Source organism: Pan paniscus, chromosome 13 (assembly GCF_029289425.2).
Source record: "Pan paniscus chromosome 13, NHGRI_mPanPan1-v2.0_pri, whole genome shotgun sequence".
NCBI classification, from domain to species: Eukaryota; Metazoa; Chordata; class Mammalia; order Primates; family Hominidae; genus Pan; species Pan paniscus.
In genome coordinates, this window is record NC_073262.2 from 88,882,351 (window position 1) to 88,906,998 (window position 24,648).

Here is a 24,648-nt window from a genome sequence, read left to right on the forward strand (position 1 = left end):
AAGCATGGCACTGGTACAAAAACAGACATGTGACCAATGGAACAGAATACAGAACTTAGATATAAATGCATGCATTTACAGTCAATGCATTTTTGACAAAGTTGCCAAGAACATACAATAGGAAAAGGACAATCTCTTCAATGAATTGTGCTAGCAAAACTGTATAACCATCTGCAGAAGAATAAAACCAGATGCCTACCTCTCATCATACATAAAAATCAAATCAAAATGAATTAAAAACTCAAATCTAAGATCTGAAAATACAAAGCCATAGGAGAAAACATTGAGTAAATGCTTGAGGACATTGGTCTGGGCAAAGATACTTTGTGTAAGACTTCAAAAGTACAGGCAACTACAGCAAAAATAGACAAATGGGATTATATTCAGCTAAAAAGCTTCTGCACAGTAAAGGAAACAATCAATGGAGTGAAGAGACAACCCACGAAATGGAAGAAAATATTTATAAACTATCTGACAATATTAATAACCAGAATATATAAGGAGCTCAAACAACTTAAAACAATAATCTGCTTTTAAAATGGGCAAAATATCTGAATAGACATTTCTCAAGACAAATAGCCAACAATGACATGAAAAACTGCTCAACATCACAAGCTGACTTTTAAAAAGGTAAATCTTTTTATATACCATTCTTCTACTTGTAACCCTTCTTTAATAGATTTGTATTGCTTTTCAGAGGAAATTTCAAACATTAGTATGGCTACATCTCTCTATAATCTCTATCTCCAGTCTTAACTCACATTCTCACTCCTCTCTGTAGTTCATTCTTTGAAACTGTTGCACCTTTGCACATGCTGTTGCTGTTACTAAAATGCATTTACTCCTTCTTTCCTTCAATCCTTTTACAAATTATTTCCCATTTATTATTTCAATCTCAAATGAAACAGAACATCCTTTGAGAAGGTTTCAGTATTCTATTTAAATTACGTTATGATGTTATAATCTCCCATAATTATAATATTTTACTATGATTTTTCCTATTTGAAAATAATGGATTTATTTATTGCTATTCTACGTACTCATTTTCATCTCAATGCTATAATCTTCCATAGATAAACAATCATACCTGTTTTGTTTACCATTGTACTCCTGGAACCCACCTAGTGTCTGGTATATAAAAAAGGCTCAATAAATATTTATTTGAGGGATAAAAACATTCTTCCATTATAGATACAAAAAGTGGAACTTAGAGATAACAAAACTTGCTTCTAAGTCACACTGCTAAAAAGAGGAATAACAAGGATTAGAATCTAAGTATACAGTACTCTAATCTGTTCACTTATTCAACTGAGCCACCCCCTTCTTACAACTGTCCCAGCTACTCATTTACACAGAGGAACTTAAAATAGGTTTGCTCATCCTTCCCCTTTAGTTTTAGTAGCTTTAAGTGAGTTACAAATATTGGCTATTATCTCAATACAGTGCCAATTGTCTGAGCCAACAGCATCCATTCCACTTTACAGTGACAAAATTCTAGATGACCAATGAGAATCACAGCCAGAATATGTTTGGCATGTCAGCACAACCAATGAACACAAATGTTTTTAGAGAGTTAAGTTTATTCTCCATTTTGTCATGCAGATGGCAAAACTACAGCTTGCAACTGTGATGAATTGTTTGCCACATGCAGATGGTAGAAAAGAAATAAATTACAAACACATGAAAATGTGGTTTTCAACTGTTCCATGGTGCTACTATGTTGGCCAGGAAAGAAGTGGAATTTCTATTGGCTTGAATTTCATGAGATTTTACATTTGAATCAAATGAGTTCATATTTGGGTCAAGACTTTAAAAAAATGTATAGCTTGTCCTTTTGTGTCTCCACTATTTCATTTCCAGACTTAGATTTATTGAGTTATATATGCACAACTTGGATAAAGTTAACTGCTGAGCATTAGTGCTTATTTTACTCTACTATTAAATAATTTTCTAATACAGCTTAATAACTTACTTTTTATTTCTTCATGAATTTTGACAAAAGTTTTGTCAGAATTTTGAAAATGAAAAATGCTGAAGTGATGTCTTCATCACATCAGTCATCTCTCAAGGAAATGTAAGCTGGCTATAAATACAAAAAAAAAGATGTCTACAAATATCAAAGAGTTGATGTTTAATATGATATGGCTCTGTGATAAAAAATGTTAATGTTTTTTGTTGTTATTTTATGATTTTTATTTTTCATTTCCTATATTTATATTATGAGATTTTGTGTGGGTTTGCTAAGCAACTTTTGTTAAGTCTGTTGTTGGCCTTCCTATTTACTCCTACCCTGTGTTGCTGAAGAGAGAAAATCTATTAAAAAATGAATTATATAAGAAGAGATGAAATAAATCTAATTCAAAATTTATACATATAAAATGGAATACAATTAATGTATTATAATACAATATAATACGAATGAAATGTATGAAAGAAATGAAGGTGTCGTTTTGCCTAGATGACATGTGGTCATAGATATTCCATTACTTTAACTGGAAAAATTAAAAGAAAACAGAAAAAGCTCATCAAAATCTATCCTAGCCACGTCACACAGATTTAATTAAATCTTCACTCTTAAAACAATGCTATAAAGAGAACTCTTTCCCTTCCTCACAATTCTCTTACCCTTCATTGTGAGGCAGAGTATTCCCTTGGGATATTTTCTACCTTAAAATAAATACTACAAGAAAATGGTGAAATAATAGTGGCTTCTATCAGTCATGGGCTGCCAGCTCTTGCGCCTTAGCTTCTCTCACTTATTAAGGAGCTGAAACCCAAAGAATCAGTTTCAGGCCTCAATCTGATTCTTAAAATACTATATACAGCATATTGCCAACACTCAGCCTGCCATGGTTATTATATCCCTTTCCTGTCACCAAGACTGGGATGGAGGGGGGTGGTTAACTCTATGACATTGAATATTGTTACGTCAGACACAAGGTTTTTTCATTTTCAAAAGTCTTGAACATATCTGGTGTTCTAATGTCTCCTTTAATAGCTTACTGTATTCATCTATTTTCACGCTGCTATAACCATATACCCGACACTTGGTAATTTATAAAGAAAAGACTTTAATTGACTTGCAGTTCTGAATGTCTAGGGAGGTCTCAGGAAACTTACAGTAATGGCAAAAGGAGAAGAGGCACGTCATCTTCCACGCATAGCAGGAAAAATTACCTTATAAAACCATTAGATCTCATGAGAACTCACTCACTATCACGAAAACAGCATGGGGAAAAACAGCCCCGTGATCCAATCACCTCCCACCTGGTTCCTCCCTGGACATGTGGGGATTAGGGGGATTACAATTTAAGATGATATTTGGGTTGAGACACTAAGTGAAACCATATCAGTTACCTACCATCCACTTTTCCCTTCCTTTCTAGGATGTTTTATTTGTTCATCAAACATTTACAGAGCCCCCTACTCTGTCCCAGACTCAGAACCACACATCTCTTACAGTGAAAAATATGGAAACTGTCCTCCCCTTTTATGAACATCAACATAAGACAATTACAAGTTTGATTTGTGGTTTTCCACTTACCAGTCAAAACTTACATGCATGCTTCTTCCTGCATATGCCTCTTCAAAATAATATTTCAATAACTATATTTTTAATTTGTTAAGGAATAACAACTTTTACAAGTATATGCTACTAATAGTTTTTACAATACCTCCTGGAATGCCATAAAATGAATTTAAAAACTAATTCTCCTCACCATCAGTGCAATTAGAGAGTCTATTCCAAAATTTCTTCCCTCTCTGGTTAAAACATAATGAAGCTTAGGAGGCATGAGGTGCATTATAGTTAAATTTTAGTATTTTTTTTATTTTCTTCATTAATTCCAGTAATTTTGTAGAAGGTAATGTAAAAGAGGCAATCTAGTAGTTTTAGGTCCCCCACAAAAAAAAAAAAAAAGAAAGAAATAATTTTGTGGACTAGTCATATACCAATGTAGTTCTCACCCTTATAAGATAATTAAAATCATTTGGGGAACAAACAAAACAAAGCTTGTCCAGGCCCCTTATTGGCACTGATATTACTTCATATTACTCCAAATAATTCTAATGTACAGTTACAATTAAGTTGTAACCCACAAATCCAACATAACATTTACTTATCGATTTCTGCACTTTCTCTGTCAAATGCTCCTTCCCAACTTACTTTTTCTTAACAAAATTGATTTTTTAAAATAGTTTTAGGTTCACAGCAAACCTGAGCAGAAGGTATAGGGATTTCCTGAATCTCTCTGCCCCTAGACATGCATGGCTTCCCCCATATAAATATCCCCCACCAGAACGGTGCATGTTACAATTGATGAACCTACACTGACATATCATTATCACCTAGAACCACACTTTACATTAGGGGTCACTTTCATTGTTGTATATTCTAAGAGTTTGGACAAATTTATAATGGCATGTACTTTTTCACCATTATAGTATCGTACACAGTACTTTCACTCCCCTAAAAATCCTCTCCACATCACCTATTATTGATTTCTCCTTTCCCCTTAACCTCAAGCAACCATAGATCTTTTTACTATCTCCATGGTTTTTCATTTGCAAAATGTTATATAGTTGAAATCATATATTATGTAGCCTTTTCACACTGGCTTCTTTCACTTAGTAATATGCATTTAACTTTCCTTCATGTCTTTTCATGCCTTAATAGCTCATTACTTTTTGTCTCTGAAGAATATTTCACTGTCTAACTATACCAGACTTTGCTTATACATTGACCTACTGAAGGGCATCTTGGTTGCTTTCAAGTTTTAGCAATTATTAATAAAGCTGCTACAAACATCCTTGTTTAGGTATTTGTGTGGACATAAGTTTTCAACTCCTTTAGGTAAACACTACAGAGTTGTGATTGCTACATCATGTGGTAAGAATATGTAGTTTTGTAAGAAACTGACAAACTGTCCTCTGAAGTGACTGTGCCATTTTGCACTCACCAGCAATCAATAAATGAGAGTCCCCATTGTTCCATATCCTCATGAGCATTTGATGTTATCAGAGGTCTGGATCTTGGACCTTATAATAAGTATGTAATGGTGTCTCCTTCTTGTTGTAATTTGCTTTTCTCTGATGACATATAATTTTCAAATGCATATTTGTCATCTTTATATCTTCTTTGGTGAGGTGTACATTAAGGTCTTTGACCCATTTTTAAAATCACATTTTTTTCTTATTGTTGAATTTTAAAAGTTCTTTTTATATTTTAAATAACTGTCTTTTACCAGATATATCTTTTGTAAATATTTTCTCCCAGTCTGTGGCTTGCCTTTTCATTCTCTTGACAATGTATTTCCCAGCACAGATTTTTTTTATTTTAATGATATCCAAATTATTTTTTCTTTCACTGATTATGCTTTTGCTATTGTAACTAGGAGGGTATAGTCAAACCAAAAGTCATCTAGATTTCCCCAATATTATATACTAAGTTTTTTTGTTTTAGTTTTGTTTTACATTTAGGTCTGTGATCCATTTTTGAGTAAGTTTTGTCAGGAGTGTAAAGTCTCCATCTAGATTCATTTGGGCAGGGAGTGAATGTCCGATTATTCCAACACAATTTATCGAAAAAACTGTCTTTGCCCCCTTGTAAGGCCTTTGCTCCTTTGTCAAAGATCAGTTGGTTATATTGATCTGGGCCTGTTTCTGGGCTCTCTGTTCTGTTCCACTGTTCTATTTTTGCATTCTTTCACCAATATCACGCGGCCTTGATTACTGTACCTTTATCATAAAAGTCCTATGCTGTCAGTCCTCCAACTTTTTTCTTCTTCTACATAATTGTGTTCATTATTCTGTGGCCTTTGCCTTTTTATACCTAACTTTAGAATCAGTTTGTCAATATCCATAAAATAACTCACTGAGATTTTGAATGGGATTGCATTGAATCTAGAAATCAAGTTGGAATTAACTGAAATCTTGATAAAATTGAGTCTTCCACTCCATAAACATGTAATATCTCTCCATTTCTTTCACCAGAGTTTTTAAAATTTTTCTCATATAGATGTCATACATATTTGGTTAGATTTATATCTGATATTTCATTTTGGGGGATGCTAATATAAATGATATTGTGTTTCTCATTCCAAATTCCACTGTCTTATTGCTGATATATAGAAAAGCAATTGACTTGTGTACATTGACTTTGTATTTTTCAAGCTTACTATAATTATTTCTCAGTTCCAGGAGTTTTTCTGTCAATTTTGGGGGGCTTTCTGTGTGGATAATCATGTCATTTTGAAAAGAGACAGTTTTATTTCTTCCAGATCAATATATATTTTATTTTAATTTTGTATTTTATTGTATTAGCTAAGACAGCCAGTACACTGTTGAAGAGCAGTGGTGAGATGGGCCATTCATGCCTTGTTTCTGAGCTTCTTGAGAAAGCTTCAAGTTTCTGTTAAGCATAATGTTAGCTGCAGAATTTTTGTAGATATTCTTTAGAAAGCAGAAGAAGTTCCATTCTATTCCTAGTTTACTGTAAGTTATTTGTTTTTTATCATGAATGAGCCTTGAATTTTGTCAAATGCGTTTTTTCCACAGTTTTTGGATATTCTGTTCTGGTTTTTTTTTTTTTTCTCAGTATTTTTCCTGTTGGCTTTTCAGGTTTGGAGGTTTCTATTGAGATATCCTCAAACTCAGAGTGTTTTGCCTGCAATATCCAGCTACTGATAAGCCTATCGAAGGTATTCTTTATTTCTACTATGGCATTTTTTTTTTATGTATTAGGTTTCTCTAGAAGGATAGAACTAATAGGAGATGGGGATGAAGGGGAGCTTATTAAGGAGTATTGACTCACACGATCAAAGTGAAATCCCAAAATAGGCCATCTGCAAGCTGAGGAGCAAAGAAGCCAGTCTGAGTCCCAAAACCTCAAAAGTAGGGAAGCTGACAGTGCAGCCTACAGACTGTGGCCAAAGGCCCGAGAGCCCCTGGAAAACCACTGGTGTAAGTCCAAGAGTCCAAAAGCTGAAGAACTTGGAGTCTGATATTCAAGGGCAGGAAGCATCCAGCACAGGAGAAAGAAGGATGGAAAACTCTGTCAGTCAAGTTTTTCCAACTTCTGTCTGTTTTATTCTAGCTGCACCGGTAGCTGATTAGATGTGCCCACCCGGATTGAGGGTGGGTCTGCCTCTCCCAGTCCACTGACTCAAATGTGAATCTCCTTTCACAACACCCTCACAGACACACCCAAGAACAATACTTTGCATCCTTCAATGCAATCAAGATAACACAGAATATTAACCATCACATCTTATAATCTCCATCTGTCTGCTTACATTGGCCATTTATTCTTTCATGTTCTTTGTTCTGGTTCTGATGTTGCTCTGTCTTTTCAAACTTTGTTTTCTGTCTTTTAATATATCTTGCAGTTTTTTTTCAATAGCCAGATATAATATATTGAGTAAAAGAAACTGCAGTAAATAGGCCTTTAATAATGTGGTGGTCAGACGTAGGGGAAGCATTCTATAGCCCTTTGATTAAGTCTCAGTCTTCTCATGAGTCTGTGCCTCTGGACTATGAACAGCACATATTCTTCACAGGTTTTTTACACCCAATAGGTGGGAGGAGATGGTTAGAGTAGGCTGGATGAAGTATTTCCCTTCTCCCATGTGGAAGTTTATAGGTGGCTGGAGTGGGGTATTTCCTTCCACCAAGTCAGGCTGTGATAGAACTCCAACAGGTTGGGCTTTGGTTGAATAGTTTCTCTTAAGTACAAATCTTGTTAAGAAGAACAGAATGCTCTGGCATATTTCAAAATTTTTTTTTCTCCTCACCCTGCCAAAGCACAAGGGGATTCTCTAATATTCACTGTGAGGACCTGGGAGAACTCCAGAAGGTAAAACTCACAAAAATATGAGGGCCCCTAATGACCGGGTCCCCCTGGAATTTTTTTCTCAGACTTGTCCACATTGAACCTCTGAAAATTCTGTAATTACAGTTTAGGTTTCCCTACCCCAAAACTGGTCCCTGTGAAGGTTTCAGCTCATGAGTTTCTGCTTTTGTAAGTTGGGATTCTCTTGCTTGCAATCTCTCCAGTTTTTGAGTCAGTAGCTTCCCCTGTGACCGTCTTCTCTTACTGATCTAAGAGAAGTTGTTGCTTTTTAGTTTATTCAACTTTTCACTTGTTAGGCCAGAGTGGCAAATTCAAGCTTTGTCCATACTTGACCAAAACCCAAAAGTCCTCTTTCCCAACATTTTAATTATTGCCTCATGTTCAGAATTTCATGTAGACTTTTTTACTGATAAAGTATATATTGCTTGATCATTTCAATTTGCCCTTTTGCCGAACACGTACAGACACACTGTTCTGTTTCTGCTGATTACTACCAGATTACTGATTTCTCATTGTTCCCATTTTAGGTCCAAGCTGCTTAAAAAGCCCTACCTAGATCATTTCTGACTTTTGCTGTAATGCATTTCATTGCTGCCTTGACTTACAAAATGTTATCTCAGAGTCTAGTTGACAAGAAGTACAAGTTTCACTTTAAAGCCTTTCCACTGACTCAACACCATTGCTTGCAGGTTTTCTATGGCTTATAACAAATGACAGCACATTTGCTGTCAGGCAGAAAACTAGCCGTTCTAGTAGTGTCAGTAGGTACAAAGAGGGAAAGTACTTTTTCTATAGAAAAAATCATTGTAAGAAACTTTTTTTTCTCCAGGAACATGTACAAAAGCATATTTACTTATGTGGATTTTGTGTGTTTAACAAAAGAATTGAACTTTCATTTATTTTTAGTAAGTAAATAAAAATCTAAAACTGTCTACCTGTTTCATATTATTCATAACAGAAGTCAAGATAAGAAGAGATTAAGAGATAAATGAGAAATAAAAAGAATAGAAATGAGAAAAGAAAGACATACCAAGATATTAAAGGAGAGAAAGAAACTCGCATCTAGAGAGAGGCTAAAGCCATCTCATCAGGTGATGCAGAGTGTATCCTGCCCAGGGCCCCTGGCAAGCAGGGACTGGAAATAAGCTTTTGGTTGGTTTGCTCACTAATTTCCTGCATCTTGCATGCCCATGGAATTGACATCTTAAAAATTTGTACAAAGATACCTATGAATTTTCAGAAGTTTAGAGAAAGGCACTAGAGAGACTAGAGAAGGAAAATTAAAAAGCAAAGCATATACAAGAGCTTGGGGGAAGGGGAGGAGGAAAGTGAGAAAAAAAAGAAGAGCGAAAAAAGAAGAGAGCTAGGCAAGATAATGCTACCTTTTTTTTGCAAGTACCTTGCTTTTCCCCTTAGACTCCCTTGGTCAACTTGTAAACACTCTTTCATTTAGTGTCAGTTGTAACCTCTTCTCTTCCAGGAAGTAAAGAATGAATCTCCAGGCAGAACTGATCCCTCCTACACACACACACACACACACACACACACAAAAAAAAAAAAAAAAAAAAAACTATATATACTACAATAAGTTGTCATGTATTCCACATATTGTCCATATTCCCATATACTATGATTTCCTTAATGATAGAAACAAAGCCTTTTTTTATGACCTAGGCCTGATATGTTTAAATGTTTAATGCTTGCTTGATGGATAATTGAACCTATGAAAGCATTTTTAAACAGTATGGTATAAACTATAAGGTAGGTGCTGCATGGAAAAAAGAGCCTGGGTTTTTGGCAGATTCAGATTAAATGCCCTCTTCACCACCTCTAAGATGTGATTTTGAGTATATTAGCTAAGTATTTAATCCTAAGTTTTCTCATCTACTTCCCTTAAGATAGATGTAAAAGCCTCATTCCTTAACAAATACAATGGTGGTAGGAATTAAGAATTAATGAAGGATGAATGAAGGAATAGGCCAAAGTCTTTCCAGCTGTCACTGAGCAGCATGGGTTAGTTGGAGGCTATTCTTATTTTGTTGCAATTATCTTTTATATTACCACAGACATCACTTTGTCTTTGGTATTAAACATTGTAAAGATGAAATTACCTTTTCCAGTGAAAATCCAACATAAATTTCAAACAAGTAGTAAAGGGTTCTGAAGACAGTAGCCATCAAGAACAAGAATTTTAACTTTTATTTTAGGTCCAGGGGTACACATGTAGGTTTGTTATATAAGTAAATGCATGTCATAGGAGTTTGTTGTACATATTGTTTAGTCACCCAAGTGCTAAGCCTAGTACTCAATAGTTATTTTAAGAAAAAGAATATTTACACTAACTTTTGCCCACCCCACTCCACGCAGTCTTGTACCAAAATCTAATCCTGAAATTGATTTTTTATAAATATCAATATATAATGAGTCACACATAAAAAGGTTATTACTATTTAACTCTCTCTTCCTCATTTCCCACATCCTATTGATGAGCATGCTCTATTAATTTTACCACTTAACCTTTCCATATCCTTGTCCTCTTCTCATCTACAAAAATGTTGCCTAAGTTCACATCACCTTACATGAAGATGATTGAGATCATCTCCAACTGGTATTCTTATTTGCCTCTTTCCACATTCTTTCCATCAGTCATTCTCAATCTGTCTTTCTTCTGGGAAATATAATGGAAGATATTCACAAGTGCACAACCAGGTTTTAATGAAACCAAGAAAAAATGGTTGCAGGCAAAGTATTAAACTAATTTATTTGTAGCTATAACTATTAATAGTATCTCAATAGAGGTCATTTTCAATAGGACAAGCCATGAAAAGATAAGCCATGGCTTTTGTACAATTCCAGGCCAAGGAAACTGCTCTTCTCTATTAAAGCAAATTAGGAAACAAATGAGTAGCATTATTAATAAAGCACACCTCTGTATTAGTCCATTCTCACACTGCTAATAAAGACATACCCAAGACTGGATAATTTATAAAAGAAAGAGGTTTAATTGACTCACAGTTCAGCATGGCTAGGGAGGCCTCAGGAAACTTGCAATCATGGTGGAAAGGGAAGCAAACATGTCCTTCACCTGGAAGCAGGAAGGAGAAGAATGAGCAGAAGGGGGAAAAGGCCCTTATAAAATCATCAGATCTCGTGAGAGCTCACGATCAAGAGAACAGAATGAGGGTAACCACCCCGTGATTAAATTACCTCCTATCAGGTCTGTCCCGTGACACATGGGGATTATGGGAACTACAATTCAAGATGAGATTTGGGTGGAGACACAGCCAAACCATATCAAGTTCCAAATGCTGTGCTTGAGAAACAGTATCATATTGTTACCAGCAAATATAAAACACAAAGATGACTACATGGCTTTCAACTTAAACTTTTCTATGTCTCATTGTCTATAGAATAGACCACACATTCCAATAAAGTTTATAATTACCTCTCCACTCTATGACCTGGATATTCTTTCATCTGGATCCTGCCCATGTCTTCAATTTTGACTTGCCATGTTGCTATTCCAATTCTACACTCTAGCCATACTGAACCATTTGAACTTCCTTGAATTCCCGATTGTGTCTAACATTTTCAGAAGCCCAAGACTTGTTTATTGTATTTCTAAATGAATAAACTAAAAATTCATATAGTGCAAGTTGTTGGTGAATAAGTACAATGTTCTGCAAGATATATTACAAAATAATGGAATTCTGAGGAAATGCAGAGGCCTGATGATCATCCAGCTTATCCTAACTTTGGCTGTCTTTATCACAGCTAAAATAATTTCACATTTCTGCTAGTTCCTAATTTGCCTCTGAATCAAAAATTTGTACACTCAGACTTTAGCACACTTTAACCTATCTCATCCATAAGAATAAAACACACATGAAATAAATATTATACCATATACAATGTTTCATATCATGTGATACACTAGTTAGCAATGGTTACATTTTTTAAGAAATCCATGTGATTTTGTCTAAATTGTATTTCAAAACTCCAAATTTCAAAAGATATTAAAATGATTTAAAAGATAAATATCTTTATAAAATTATTTAAGAAAACTAAAAAGAAGACAAAGAAAAAAGAGAAGAAGAAGAAACAGGAAAAAGAAGACAAGTTGCAATTATTGATTTTCTAATTGCTGGATCTAGGTATTTTGCTTTGTCAATATTTTGTGAAAAAAATGAGAACTTATTTAAAAAACTAGTATTACTGAAAAAGAAGATTGCTATTCATGGTACTGCAATCTAAGAATTAATAAATAAAAGGCATCATTCTTCTGATGAGCTTTTTGATGAGTCTGTATATGCAATGTTTTGAAATTAGGGGATGAAAAGACATTAATTTATTTCCCTGCAAAAATGAGAGTAAGTTGTGGTTACTCAGGGCAATGCAGAAAAAGGAACAATGAAGAAAAGTAGAAACATGACAAAGGAGAAATATGTTAGCAAACCAGTGTGAGGCAGCAGTGATGTATGATGTGAGATGGCCAGTGAAAAATTACCACCTGTAGAAAGGCTAAAAACCTTCTAAGACAGAAATTTTAAAGTTGGTTACATTGTAAGAATATCATACCCCAAACTCATGCTAAGACATACATCCCACCTAACCTTAAGCAGGCAAATGGCTTGAGTGGGAGTTTTGCTTGTTAGTTAGTTTATACATTTACTTTATGTAAATCATAGAACAAGGATAAATTTCAGGCCTGAGTCAACAGAGACAATAACCTGAGCACCCTGTTTGGGCAGGTGAGATAATACCTAACCTGAAGCAAATTATCAGATGCAGAGGCTTAGAGCGAGTGACTTGTATTCTTTACTGAAGAATATAAGACCTGGGGGCTTCACTTAAATGCCAAAGAGGGCTGCGGACTACCAAAGGGTCTGAAATGTAGGGTCAGTCTCAGCCTACCCACCTCTGTGGTGGCAGGGAGATCCCAGCTGATAATCAGTCTACATTAGCTTTCTAAAAATTTCTCATAGCCACCAAATGCTAATGGGCCTACAGGTGTATTTGCTACATATCGAAACACAACACATCATTTGATATTTAACTACGAGGCACCACAGTGGGATCAGAATTTGATGGTTAATGGGCAAAATTCAACAGATTTGATGGTGACTAAGGAGAGGCTCCAAGCAGACCTATATAGAGTTCTGTCAGTCAATGTGATAATTATAATTCTATGTATTCATATTGTAATTCTACAAATCCACTTATTATAGATTCAAAGAAATATGGCAGTATTAACTTAATTATCATGCAAAAAGATATTAAAAAGAAATGCTGAGCGTTAATAAAATTTTCTCTGAAGAGAAGACAATAAGAAATGTTGTTTGGCTTCTTTTCTTCCACTCTGTATGGATGTTTTTCATAATATTTTTATTTTGTACTAGAAAAAAATCATTTTAATTGTTCATGAACATCTTATTTATTTGGATGTAGTTGGAGATAAAGTGCATACATACGATAGTGTTATGATTTTTCTAATTACTAAGGCTATGCTACTGTGAGCTTTTCTAAATAAGAAACTTATGTATATCAGTCCTCTTTTTAGTCTTACATTTTCTTACAACTATAAAGAAGACAAAGAAACTCTGGAAAGATAATCTGTTGACAATATAGTTTAGCTTTCTCCCGGGGCAAAACTTCTTAGTCGTTTACTGAAAATGTTATTGTGCGTTACTTATATCAATTGAAATTGATCTTCCTTACCTTAGGTGATTCACAGTTTTAACTGCTTAGGCCTGGCAGGTTGCTACCATATTTCTCCACACATCAGTGTCAGAGATAGCCTGGGCAGTCACCATTTATTTGTAATTGTGTTCTTAAGAATGGAAATAAGTGAAAATGGTAGAAAACCTTAGTCACTCTGCTGAACAGAATCTGGACTCTAAACCGTTAGGGCCGTCCAATAAAGACCAAATTATTTTGCCCAACAGAAATGGAAAAAAAAGTGTCAAACTGTCAACAGTAGACAAAATGCAGGTGTCATTTCTTAGGAACTTAGGAGACTAGACCATATCTTTTCTCAGGTAGAGTGTGTGTATGTGTGTGTTTGTGTGTGTGTGTGTTTGTGTGAAAATTGAGAGACAGAAAAGGAAAAAGATCTGTCAAAACTACAGGACTTACATTTTCAAGTCATTCTGCTTCCAAACCTTAATATCTATTACTTTTCTTTCTCAGATATACAGCACTCTCAGAAGAGTTAGTTTCACCCGCTATTTCTTCGACCTCAGTACAAACCCCTGCTTTAGCAATTGCAAAATTCTCATTCTACAAGATTCAGCTCAAATTCTACCTTCCTGGACTGCTCTAGGCAGACTTTCCTGCTCATACTTCTATTCACCCAGTTTATCCCCTTTATAACATCATCTTCTATTGAAACAGATTGGATATTTGTTGAGGATAGAGACAATATAGTTTGACGTTTGAATTCCAAAGACCAAGCAAAATAAATATTTCTGAACCAAAGATCTTAGCAGTGTAACTTTCTGATTCTAATACTCAAACATTTGCTAGCTTTGGGAACATCAACAAAAGAGTTATGCTTCTATTTCTTTAATCATGAAATTAAAATAATGATAAATCCTATCTTGTAGAAGATGCTGTGAAGGTTAACTCAGATAATATTTATACAACACTTTGGAAAGGGCCTGGAACCTAATAAGCCCTCAATAAATACTGGCTTTTATTTCAATAACCAATATAAGTTTTGGTTTTGTGAAGTAAATTTCACCTATGCCAGATAGGATGGATGGATAGATAGATAAATAGATGATTGATTGATTGATTGATAGAACAAATAGACTAAATACAAATGAAATAATCTCATTTATTTAAACAGACACAGAAAAATTAAATTCACACTAAGTATTAGCATCCTCATTTATCCTACTCATTACATACCATTTTGACAAAATGGAAAGCTATTTTTGTCAAAAACTTTTGTTTTATGAATAAACTATTTCACTTACTTTTTGACATTATATGAAAAGCTTTTTTAAAAAAGTGGAAAACAAAAGTATATCCTTTATCTGATTTCTAATGAGAAAACACAGATGTGATATATTTATTCTTAAAACTTCCTTCTGTATTATCAATCACTTTTCTGAGATTCTCATTTACTGTAAGAAGGTTTTAACCTAAACTAGGTAAGTTTGAATTCCTAGCCAATTCTTCCAAGAGGTGATTAAAGTCATTGTTACAGATGACTGGATTTGTAGGTCTTTAATTTGACTTTTAACTTACCATTGGATCATTAAATACTTCACATGCCATTCTTTTAAATGTAGTCAATCTAGTTGAAATCTAAGTCATTAAATAGTAAGCCCAACTGGGACAAATTTAGGCTGCATTTGCACCAAGAAAATTTTTTCCAAACATTGTGATACAATTATTTCTTAAAGCTAAAATTTAAAAACTACTGAAGTATTTCAGGTATTGTATCACCTTAAAATGTATGTGATGCATGTAGGAAATTTGGATGTGAGTCAAAGAAGTAATATTTATTAAAAGATTAAAAACTAAATGTTTTGAGAACAGTTTACTACTCATATATATCCCTCCCATCCTTACCAGTCCTGTAGATCGTATTCCCTTGTCCAAAATTCAATTTAAGTAGTTTTAAGAAAATGCTTGATTTGAGCCACTTAGGATTCTTCTTCTACCTCTAAACTATCTTTAAATTAAGGAAATAAATGTAGTAATGACTTTCTCTGTTACCTGTTTTCCATAAAACACACACATGCACACAAAGTGGGAATGTACCTCAACCAGGTGCTTCAGGAATTTTAGGAATATTAGAGACAAATGGGTTTAGAGTAAGAGATGTGATAATGTGATACATCAGCCTAAGATTCAGCACAGGCAAAAAAGGGAACTGCCTGAAAAATTACGGTAGATTTCTCCAATACAACACATAGGAAGTTCCAGAACCAGAGAAACAGAGGCTTGAAACAATAGTGCATAATTAAGCAATTTGGATGTAAATTAAAAACTAATTACTTAGAACCTCCCTAATGTCTGGGATAAGAAACAACTTGATTCAGCATTTCTTCCCAGGTCCTGAGTTAAGTAATCAGCCCTCAGCCCAGAGTCACACAGGCAGTAGTTTGAACCTGGGTCTCTGAACAGGTTCTCATCCACTATTATAAACTGATATCAATACAGAACATGAAGAAGTAGAGAGCCAAAGGACACTAATACTTTGGCTCCATCCTCCCAAAATCCCATTGGAATGACAGAAGAAATATTTAAAAATTAAGATATATAAAGAAAATCACAGTGTTATTAGAAATCATGAGAAGTGATACAGTTCAGATCAGTGATACAGTTCAGAGCATGGCAGGTGGGGCCTTTGGTCATTTATGCTCCCTACAGCCAGAAATCTAATCGATGCATCTTCATGATCATTGCAGCTCTTACAGCCATTGTCCCCACTTCTTAAGAGAAAATAAAATGTGGCAATTGTCTTCTTACTTTGGAGGAGATATGCTGGCATGCGCCTCTCATAAGCAGATGCCAAGTTGGAATTAGCTCTATAAGAGATTTATTAAAAGCAAGTCCAGTGAGACGTAAAATGGGGAGGGAGCCAGAAGAGGCTGAGAGAACCATCAGACCATGGTGTAGGTTTGACTGATTGAAGGAAAGAGGAAAGAAGGAAGATTGGCCGGAACTGTCTTAGACTGCAGTACAGGCATATAAGAGCACATCGTGGAGTCCTTGAGCCAAAATCATTATCTGTCAGAGGAGTCCCACACCTCCTAAGAATGGGCCTTCCTTAGTATCCCTGTTGGCCTCAGTCACCTACCCCAGGAGATATAGCTTCATTGCAAACATGATGATGAATTTCTGAGCACCACAATTGGGGGCATTAGTCAACGATGCTCTCTGCATATTCTCTGATACTGAGAAACACATCTTTTTGGCCACCACAATTATAGATAGATACAGGTCAAAGCTCGATATTGAACAAAGAAAAAATTACATGTTCCTTTAAAAGTAAAGATAATTTTGAATGTTTGGAAATATAATGTACCGTGTATTTCAAAAAGCAAACCCAAACCTCTCATAAAATAAATTAAAAATTCTACCAGAGTCAAGAAAAATTCAAAATTAAAAGATATATTAACATGGTGACAATATGTCACAAATAGAACCAAGTATATTAACTGTCATTGAAAATAAAAATGGGTTATAAATAACCATAAAAATACAGAAGCCTTCCAATTTGCTACAAATCTAGAAATATGTGTTCCGGAGAAATGCACCTAAACTTTTACAAAACATTGAAATAAACAAATGGTCTGAGATACACTAGAGAAATCTTTATTAGGAAGAATGAAGAAAACGAATGATGAAACAGATATAAACTGAGTTCACAAACTTAGATGATGCATTACTGTTTTTCTGTAAATTTATTTAACTCCAAGCCCACATCGTGTGAAGCTGTAATAAAATTCAGATCACAGCTATTCTTGGAAGGTCCCTTTAGGATTAAGGTAAGGTCTTAGATTTTATTCAGCACTAGGATATTGGGAGTGGGGGCTAACTTAGCTAATTATTTTTTCATAATGCTTATCATTTAGTTCCTCATTTTTCTACCCATATGGCTCTTTCAAATCTGTCATTTATTTCATCATTTTTGTGGCACACCTTGGGTCCTGAGTCTTCAATAATATTAGGGTTCTCTAGACTAGAATCCAGTTTCCTAGTGTATGCCATGGCCATTTCCTTTCATGACTGCCATATATGAATATCACTGCCAGGGCACAGGGTGTAGCTCTCTGTGGTGGATGGCACAGACCATTCTTTCCTATCCCTAGCAAAAAAAGAAAAATCTTTATTGTCTGTAGAAAATCACTCTCTGTAGCCTTTGGAAATTCCATAGCCTTTGGACACGCTCTTCCATTGAGCCCTATTGTCTTAAATGAACTACAGTCTTTGGAAACAAAAGCCAGAAAACAAGAGAAATGTCTGGAACACAAAATGTACTTTCACCTTGCCAGAAAAATTCCAAGACAGAAAAATGACAGAATTAACTTATTCAATGGGATAAGGATAGTGGGAAAATACCAAAAGAAAATGCATATGAATATGCCAAAAATTTTTCTGCCACAAAAATATATTGCTGAGGTTACAGAACAATGTGTTTCAGAGACTCTTATTTCATAGAATGTATGTGTCCCTGTAGATTTTGATGGGTATAACTGGAATAAGACACAGCATTTCCTAAAAGAAAGAATCCTGAATTTTTAATCAGAAAACCTTAATATAAGAGCTTTATTATTTTCATGGATCTGAGAAAAGTACTGAGTCTCTCTAGGCCACCATTTATTCATTCATGAAGTAAAGATTTCTCAAAGAAATATTGGGGAATTAGATAGATGCAAATCTAATGCAGCAATATTATTAGAATTTAGTATTTCTTCTACTCTATAGACTTTGAATACATAGAATGAACTGGTTTATATCCCAATGAAGCAAGGCTATAACCAGAGGTTCTTACTACTTAATATTTCTCAACTTTTTGCCTTACTATGCAAAAGAAGAAAAATTAGTTAAGTATTAGCATTATCTCTGAATGTCTTATTCAAAATACAGTGTGCCCAACCTCCCAAAATTCAATCATGAAGAAGCTGAAACCCTAAACAGACCAATATCGAGTTCTGAAATTGAACTAGTAATAAAAACGTACCAATTAACCAACAGGAAGGTGGAAGAAGAAGGCAAAATAGAAGCCTCCAGTGATTGTCACCTCCACAGGAATATCAAATTGAACAATTATCCATATAACAAAGCACCTTCATATGAACCAAAAATCAGGCAAGCAATCACAGGACCTAGTTTTCACATCATATCAAAGAAATAGGCATGAGGAGGGTAGGAAAGATGGTCTTGAATTGCTGACACCACGCCTCCCCTATCCCCCCAGCAGTGGCTACATGAGACAGAGATAAAATCTGTGTGCTTAGGGGAGAGAGAGCATTGTGATTGTGAGACTTTGCATTGGAACTCAGTGCTGCTCTGTCACACTAGAAAACAATACAGGGCAGAATCTGCAGGTGCCCATCCAGGGAGCATTTAGACCAGCCCTAGCCAGATGGGCATCATCAATCCCAGTAGAACCTGAGTTCTAGCTAGCCCTACCACAAGCTAAAGTACTCTGTGATCCTAAATAAACTTGAAAAGCAGCCTAGGCCACAAGGACTGTAATTTCTGGTCAAGTCCAGGGGCTGTGATGGGCTTGGAGCCAGTGGACTTGGGGTACATGTGACCTAGTGAGACACCAGTTGGGGCAGCCAAGGGAGTGCTTGTGTTACCCCTCCCCTAACACCAGGCAGCTCACAGCTCCAGGAGAGCCTCTTTCCTTCTACTTGAGGAGAAGAGAGGAGAGAGTAAAGAGGACTTTGTCTTAACAAGCTGGATTCCAGTTCAGCCACAGTAAAATAGGGTACCAGTTTTGAGGCTCCCATTGTAGGAGTAGCTCCTAGTTGACATTGCTAGACCTACCTTGGGCCAGAAAAGAACCCACTGCCTTGATGGAAATGACCCGGTCCTGGCAGGGTTTATCATCTGCTGACTAAAGAACCCTTGGGTCTTAAATAAACATCAGTGGTACTCAGGCAGTTCTCACCACAGGCCCTGGGTGAGACCTAAGGCCATGCTGGCTTCAGGTGTTACCCAGTACATTCTCAGCTGTGGTGACCCTGGGTAGAGACTTCTTCTGCTCAAGGAAAGGAGAAGAAGAGTAAAGGAGACCATGTTCCCTCTACAGCTTGGGTACTAGCTCAGCCACATTGAGAGAGAGCACCAAGCAGACTCCTAGGGTCATTGTTTCCAGGCCCTGGCTCCTGGATGGCACTTCTGGTCATACCCTGGGCCACACGGGAGCCCACTGACCTGAAGAAAGACCCAGGCCTGGCAGCATTCACCACAAGCTAACTGGGCCTTGAGTGAACATTGGCAATAGTCAGGTGGTAATTGCCAAAGGCCTGGGGCAGTGGTGGCCATGGAGAGATACTCTGTCAGCATGAGGAAAGGAGAGAAAGGAGTGGGAAGAACTTTGTCTTGCAGCTTGTGTGTTAACTCAGTCACAGTAAAATGAAGCACCAAGTAGGTTCCTAAGGTGCTTGACTCCAGGCCCTGGCTCCTGGATGGCATTCTGGGAACTGCCATGGGCCAGTAGGGAGCTGAATTCCATGAAAAGTAGAACACTAGACTGGCTGAATTCACCACCTGCTGACTTAAGAGGTCTGGACCTTGAGTGAACATTGGTGGTAGTCAGGCAGTGGTCACTGCAGGGCAAGGAGTACAAGAAAGTTATAGAACACCAAGCAGATTGACCCAAAGAAGACTATCTCAAAGTATTTAATAATTAAGCTCCCAATGATAAAGAAAATATCCAAAAAGCTGTAAGAGAAAATAAACAAATAACATAAAATGAGCTCCAACATGTCTGGCAGCAGAATTCTCAAGGAATCCTTACAGACCAGGAGAGAGTGGCATGACACACTTAAAGTGCTAAAGGAAAACAAAATTTACCCAAGAATAGTATAACTGGCAAAAAACATCCTTCAAACAGAAAGAAGAAATAAAGACTTTCCCAGACAAAAGCTGAGAAATGTCATCAACACCAGACCTGTCCAACAAGAAATGCTAAAGGAAGTTCTTCAATCTGAAAGAAAAGGACATTAATGAACAATAAGAAATCACCTGAAGGTACAAACTCTCTGGTAATAATAAGTACACAGAAATACTCAGAATATTAGACCTCCGTAACCATGGTGTGCAAACTACTTATACCTCAAGTAGAGCAACTAAAAGATAAACCTATCAAAAATAAAAGCTATAACAACTTTTCAAGACACAGACAGTATAATGAGATATAAATAAACCACAAAAAGTTAAAAAGCAGAGGTGATCAAGTTAAACTGTACAGTTTCTTTAGTTCTCTCCTTGCTTGTTAGTTATTTGTTTTTGCAATCAGTATTAAGTTTGAATTTGTTTAAAATAATGTGTTATATTATTTGCAAACTTCATGGTAACCTCAAATGAAAAACCTACAATGGATACACAAAAAAATAAGAAGCAAGAAGTTAAAAAATGCCACCAGAGAACACCATCTACACCAAAAAGAAAACAAGAAGGAAAGGATGGAAGAAAAGACCACAAAACAACCAAAATACAAATTACAAAATGGCAGTAATAAGTCCTTACTTATCGATAATAACATGGAATGTTAGCAGACTAAACTCTCCAAGCAAAAGAGGTAGCATGGCTAAATAGACAACAAAAACCAAGACCTAATGATCTGCTGTCTACCAGAAACACGCTTTACCTACAAAGGCACACAGAGACTGAAAATAAAGGGATGGCAAAAGATATTCCATGACAATGAAAACCAAAAAAGAGCAGGAGTAGCTATAATTATATCAGAAAAAAAAATAGATTTCAAGATAAAAACTACAAGAAGTGACCAAGACGGTTACCATATAATGATAAAAGAGTCAAATTAGTAAGAAAATATAACAATGGTAAATATATATGTACCCAATATCAGAGCATCCAGATATAAAAAGCAAATATTAATGGAGCTAAAGAAAAAGACAGACCCCAATACAATAATAGCTGGAGATTTTAATAGCCCCACTTTCAATACTGGACAGATCTTTCAGGCAAAATATTAACAAAGACAACAGACTTAATCTGCACTATAGATCGAATGGGTCTAACAGATATTTACAGAATGTTTCATTCAAAGGTTGCAAAATATACTTTCTTCTCCTAAGCACATGGGTTATTCTCAAGAATAAACCATATGTTAGACCACAAAACAAGTCTTCAAAAATTCAAACAGGCCAGGCACGGTGGCTCACACCTGTAATCCCAGCACTTTGGGAGGCCGACGTGCGCAGATCATGTGGTCAAAAGATCAAGATGATCCTGGCCGACATGGTGAAACCCCGTCTCTACTAAAAATACAAAAATTAGCTGGATGTGGTGGCATGTGCCTGTAACCCCAGCTACTGGAGAGGCTGAGGCAGGAGAATTGCTTAAACCTGGGAGGCAGAGGTTGCAGTGAGCTGAGATCGTGCCACTGCACTCCAGCCTGGTGACAGAGTGGAACTCCGTCTCAAAAAATAAGAAAAAAACAAAAACAAAAACAAAAAAAAACTCAAGCTGAAATTATATCAAGTACCTTATCTAATCACAATAGAATAAAACTAGAAATCAATAACAAGAGGAACTTTGGGAACTATATAAACACATAGAAATTAAACAATATGCTCCTGAATGACCAGTTGGTCAATGAAGTTAAGAAGGAAATTTAGAAACTTCTTGAAACAAATGAAAATGGAACTACAGAATACAAAAGCCTATGGAATAAGACAAAAACAGTGCCAAGAAAAGTTTATAGCAGTAAGTATCCACATCAAAAAAGTAGCAAAACATCAAATAAACAACCTAATGATGCATCTTAAAGAATTAGAAAAGCAAGAGCAAACCAAACCCAAAGTTAGAAGAAAAGGTCATAACAGAAATAAAATTGAAGTAAAAAATACAAAAGATTAATGAAACAAAAATTGGTATTTTGAAATGATAATATCAACAAAGTATTAGCCAAACTAAGAAAAAAAGAGAGAAGACCAAAGTAAATAAAATCAGAGATGAAACGAAAGAAAATAGAACTGAAACTACAGAAATTCAAAGAATCATTCAAGACTACTATAAGCAATTATATGCCAAGAAATTAGAAAACCTAGAAGAAATGGATAAATTCTTAGGCACATACAAACTACCAAGATTGAACCATAAGAAATACAAAAGGTGAATAGACCAATACCAAGTAGTGAGACCAAGACCCCATCTCTACTAAAAATACAAAAATTAGCCAGGTGTAATGGTGCCTGCCTTTAACACTAGCTATGAAGGAGGCTGAAGCAGGAGAATCGCTTGAACCTGGGAGACAGAGGCAGCAATGAGCCGAGATCATGCCATTGCACTCCAGCCTGGGTGACAGAGTGAGACTCTGTCTCAAGGAAAAAAAAAAAAAAAAGAAATAAACTGTAGTAAAGCCTCCCACTAAATAAAAGCCTAGGACCCAATGGCCTCACTGCTAAATTTTAACAAACATTTAAAGAAGCACTAATACCAATCTTACTCAAACTATTCTGAAAAATAGAGAAGGAGTGAATATTTTGAAATGCATTCCATGAGGCCAGTATTACTGATACCAAAACCAAAGACACATTAAAAAAAACAAAACTACAGAAAAATATCCCTGATGAATATTGATGACAAAGTCCTCAAAAAAATACTAGCAAACTGAATTCAACAATGCATTAAGAACAGTCATCAAAACCAACTGGGATTGCAAGAATGGTTCAACATATGCAAATCAATGTGATACATCATATCAACAGAATGAAGAACAAAAACCATATGATCATTTCAATTGATGCTGAAAAAGCATTACATAAAATTCAACATCGCTTCATGATAAAATACTTCAAAAAAATGAGTATAGAAGGAACATAGTCCAACAGAATAAAAGTCATATATAACAGACCCACTGCTAGTATCATACAGAATGGAGAAAAACAAAGAGTATTTCCTCTAAGATATGGAAGAAGAAAAGGATGCCCACTTTCAGTACTTGTATTCAGCATGCTATTGGAATTTGTAGATAGAGCCATCAGACAAGAGAAAGAAATAAAGGGCATGTAAATAGGAAAGGAAGAAGTCAACTTATCCTTGTATGCAGATGTAATGATCTTATTCTTGGAAAAACCTAAAGATTCCACTAAAGGACTATTAGAGCTGATAAATGAATTAAATGAAGTTACAGGATACAAAATCAACATATAAAAATCAGCAGCATTCCTAAATGCCTTCAGTGAACAATCTGAAAAGAAAATCAAGAAATAATCCCATTTACAATAGCTAAAAATGAAACAAGGAATAAGCTTAAACAAAGAAGTGAAAGATCTCTACAACAAAAACTATAAAACGATGAGGCAAAATAATTACAGGGCACACACAAATTAAAAAATATTTCATACTTATGGATTGGAAGAATCAACATTGTGAAAATGTCCATACTAACCAAAGACAGCAATAGATTCAATGCAATCTCTAGCAAAATACCAATGACATTCTTCACAGAAATAGAAAAAATAATCATATAATTTATATGGAACCACAAAAGACCCAGCCAGAATGGTCAAAGTCATCCTGAGCAAACAGAACAAAACTGGAGGAATCACATTACTGACTTCAGATTATACCACAAAGATATAGTAACAAAAACAGCATAGTACTGGTCCAAAGACAGACACATAGACTGATATGGTTTGGATCTGTGTCTTCAACCAAATCTCATGTTGAAATCTAATCTTTCATGCTGGAGGTGGGGCCTGATGGGATGTGATTGGATCAGGGAAATAGATTCCCTTCTTGGCACTGTGTCAAAATAGTGAGTGAGTTCTCATAAGTGAGATCTGGTTGTTTAAAAATATGTAGTGTCTTCCCGTCTCTCTTCCTCCTGTTCCAGCCATGTAAGACATGCCTGCTTCCCCTTTACCTTTTGCCATGATTGTAGGTTTTCTGAGGCCTCCCTGAAGCAAGTCCTGCCCTGCTTCCTGTACAGCCTGCAGAACTGTGAGCCATTTAAACTTCTTTTCTTTATAAATCACTGAGTCTTAGGTATTTCTTTATAACACTGTGAGAATGGACTAAGACGGAAAATTAGTACCCAGGAGTCAGGCATTGCTATAAAGATATCTGAAAAT

At 35.6% G+C, this 24,648-nt stretch overlaps 1 long non-coding RNA gene across 10 annotated transcripts in view; it reads right to left on the reverse strand.

Annotated features, from left to right (window-relative positions):
- The window catches only part of LOC103786954 (uncharacterized), a 461,968-nt gene that overhangs the window by 182,279 nt on the left and 255,041 nt on the right, over window positions 1-24,648 (reverse strand). For all 10 annotated transcript variants that reach the window (XR_010109517.1, XR_010109516.1, XR_010109521.1 and 7 more), the window contains one exon: window positions 10,863-10,934. This is a non-coding gene — a long non-coding RNA (uncharacterized LOC103786954). The remainder of the gene's footprint in view (window positions 1-10,862; window positions 10,935-24,648) is intronic.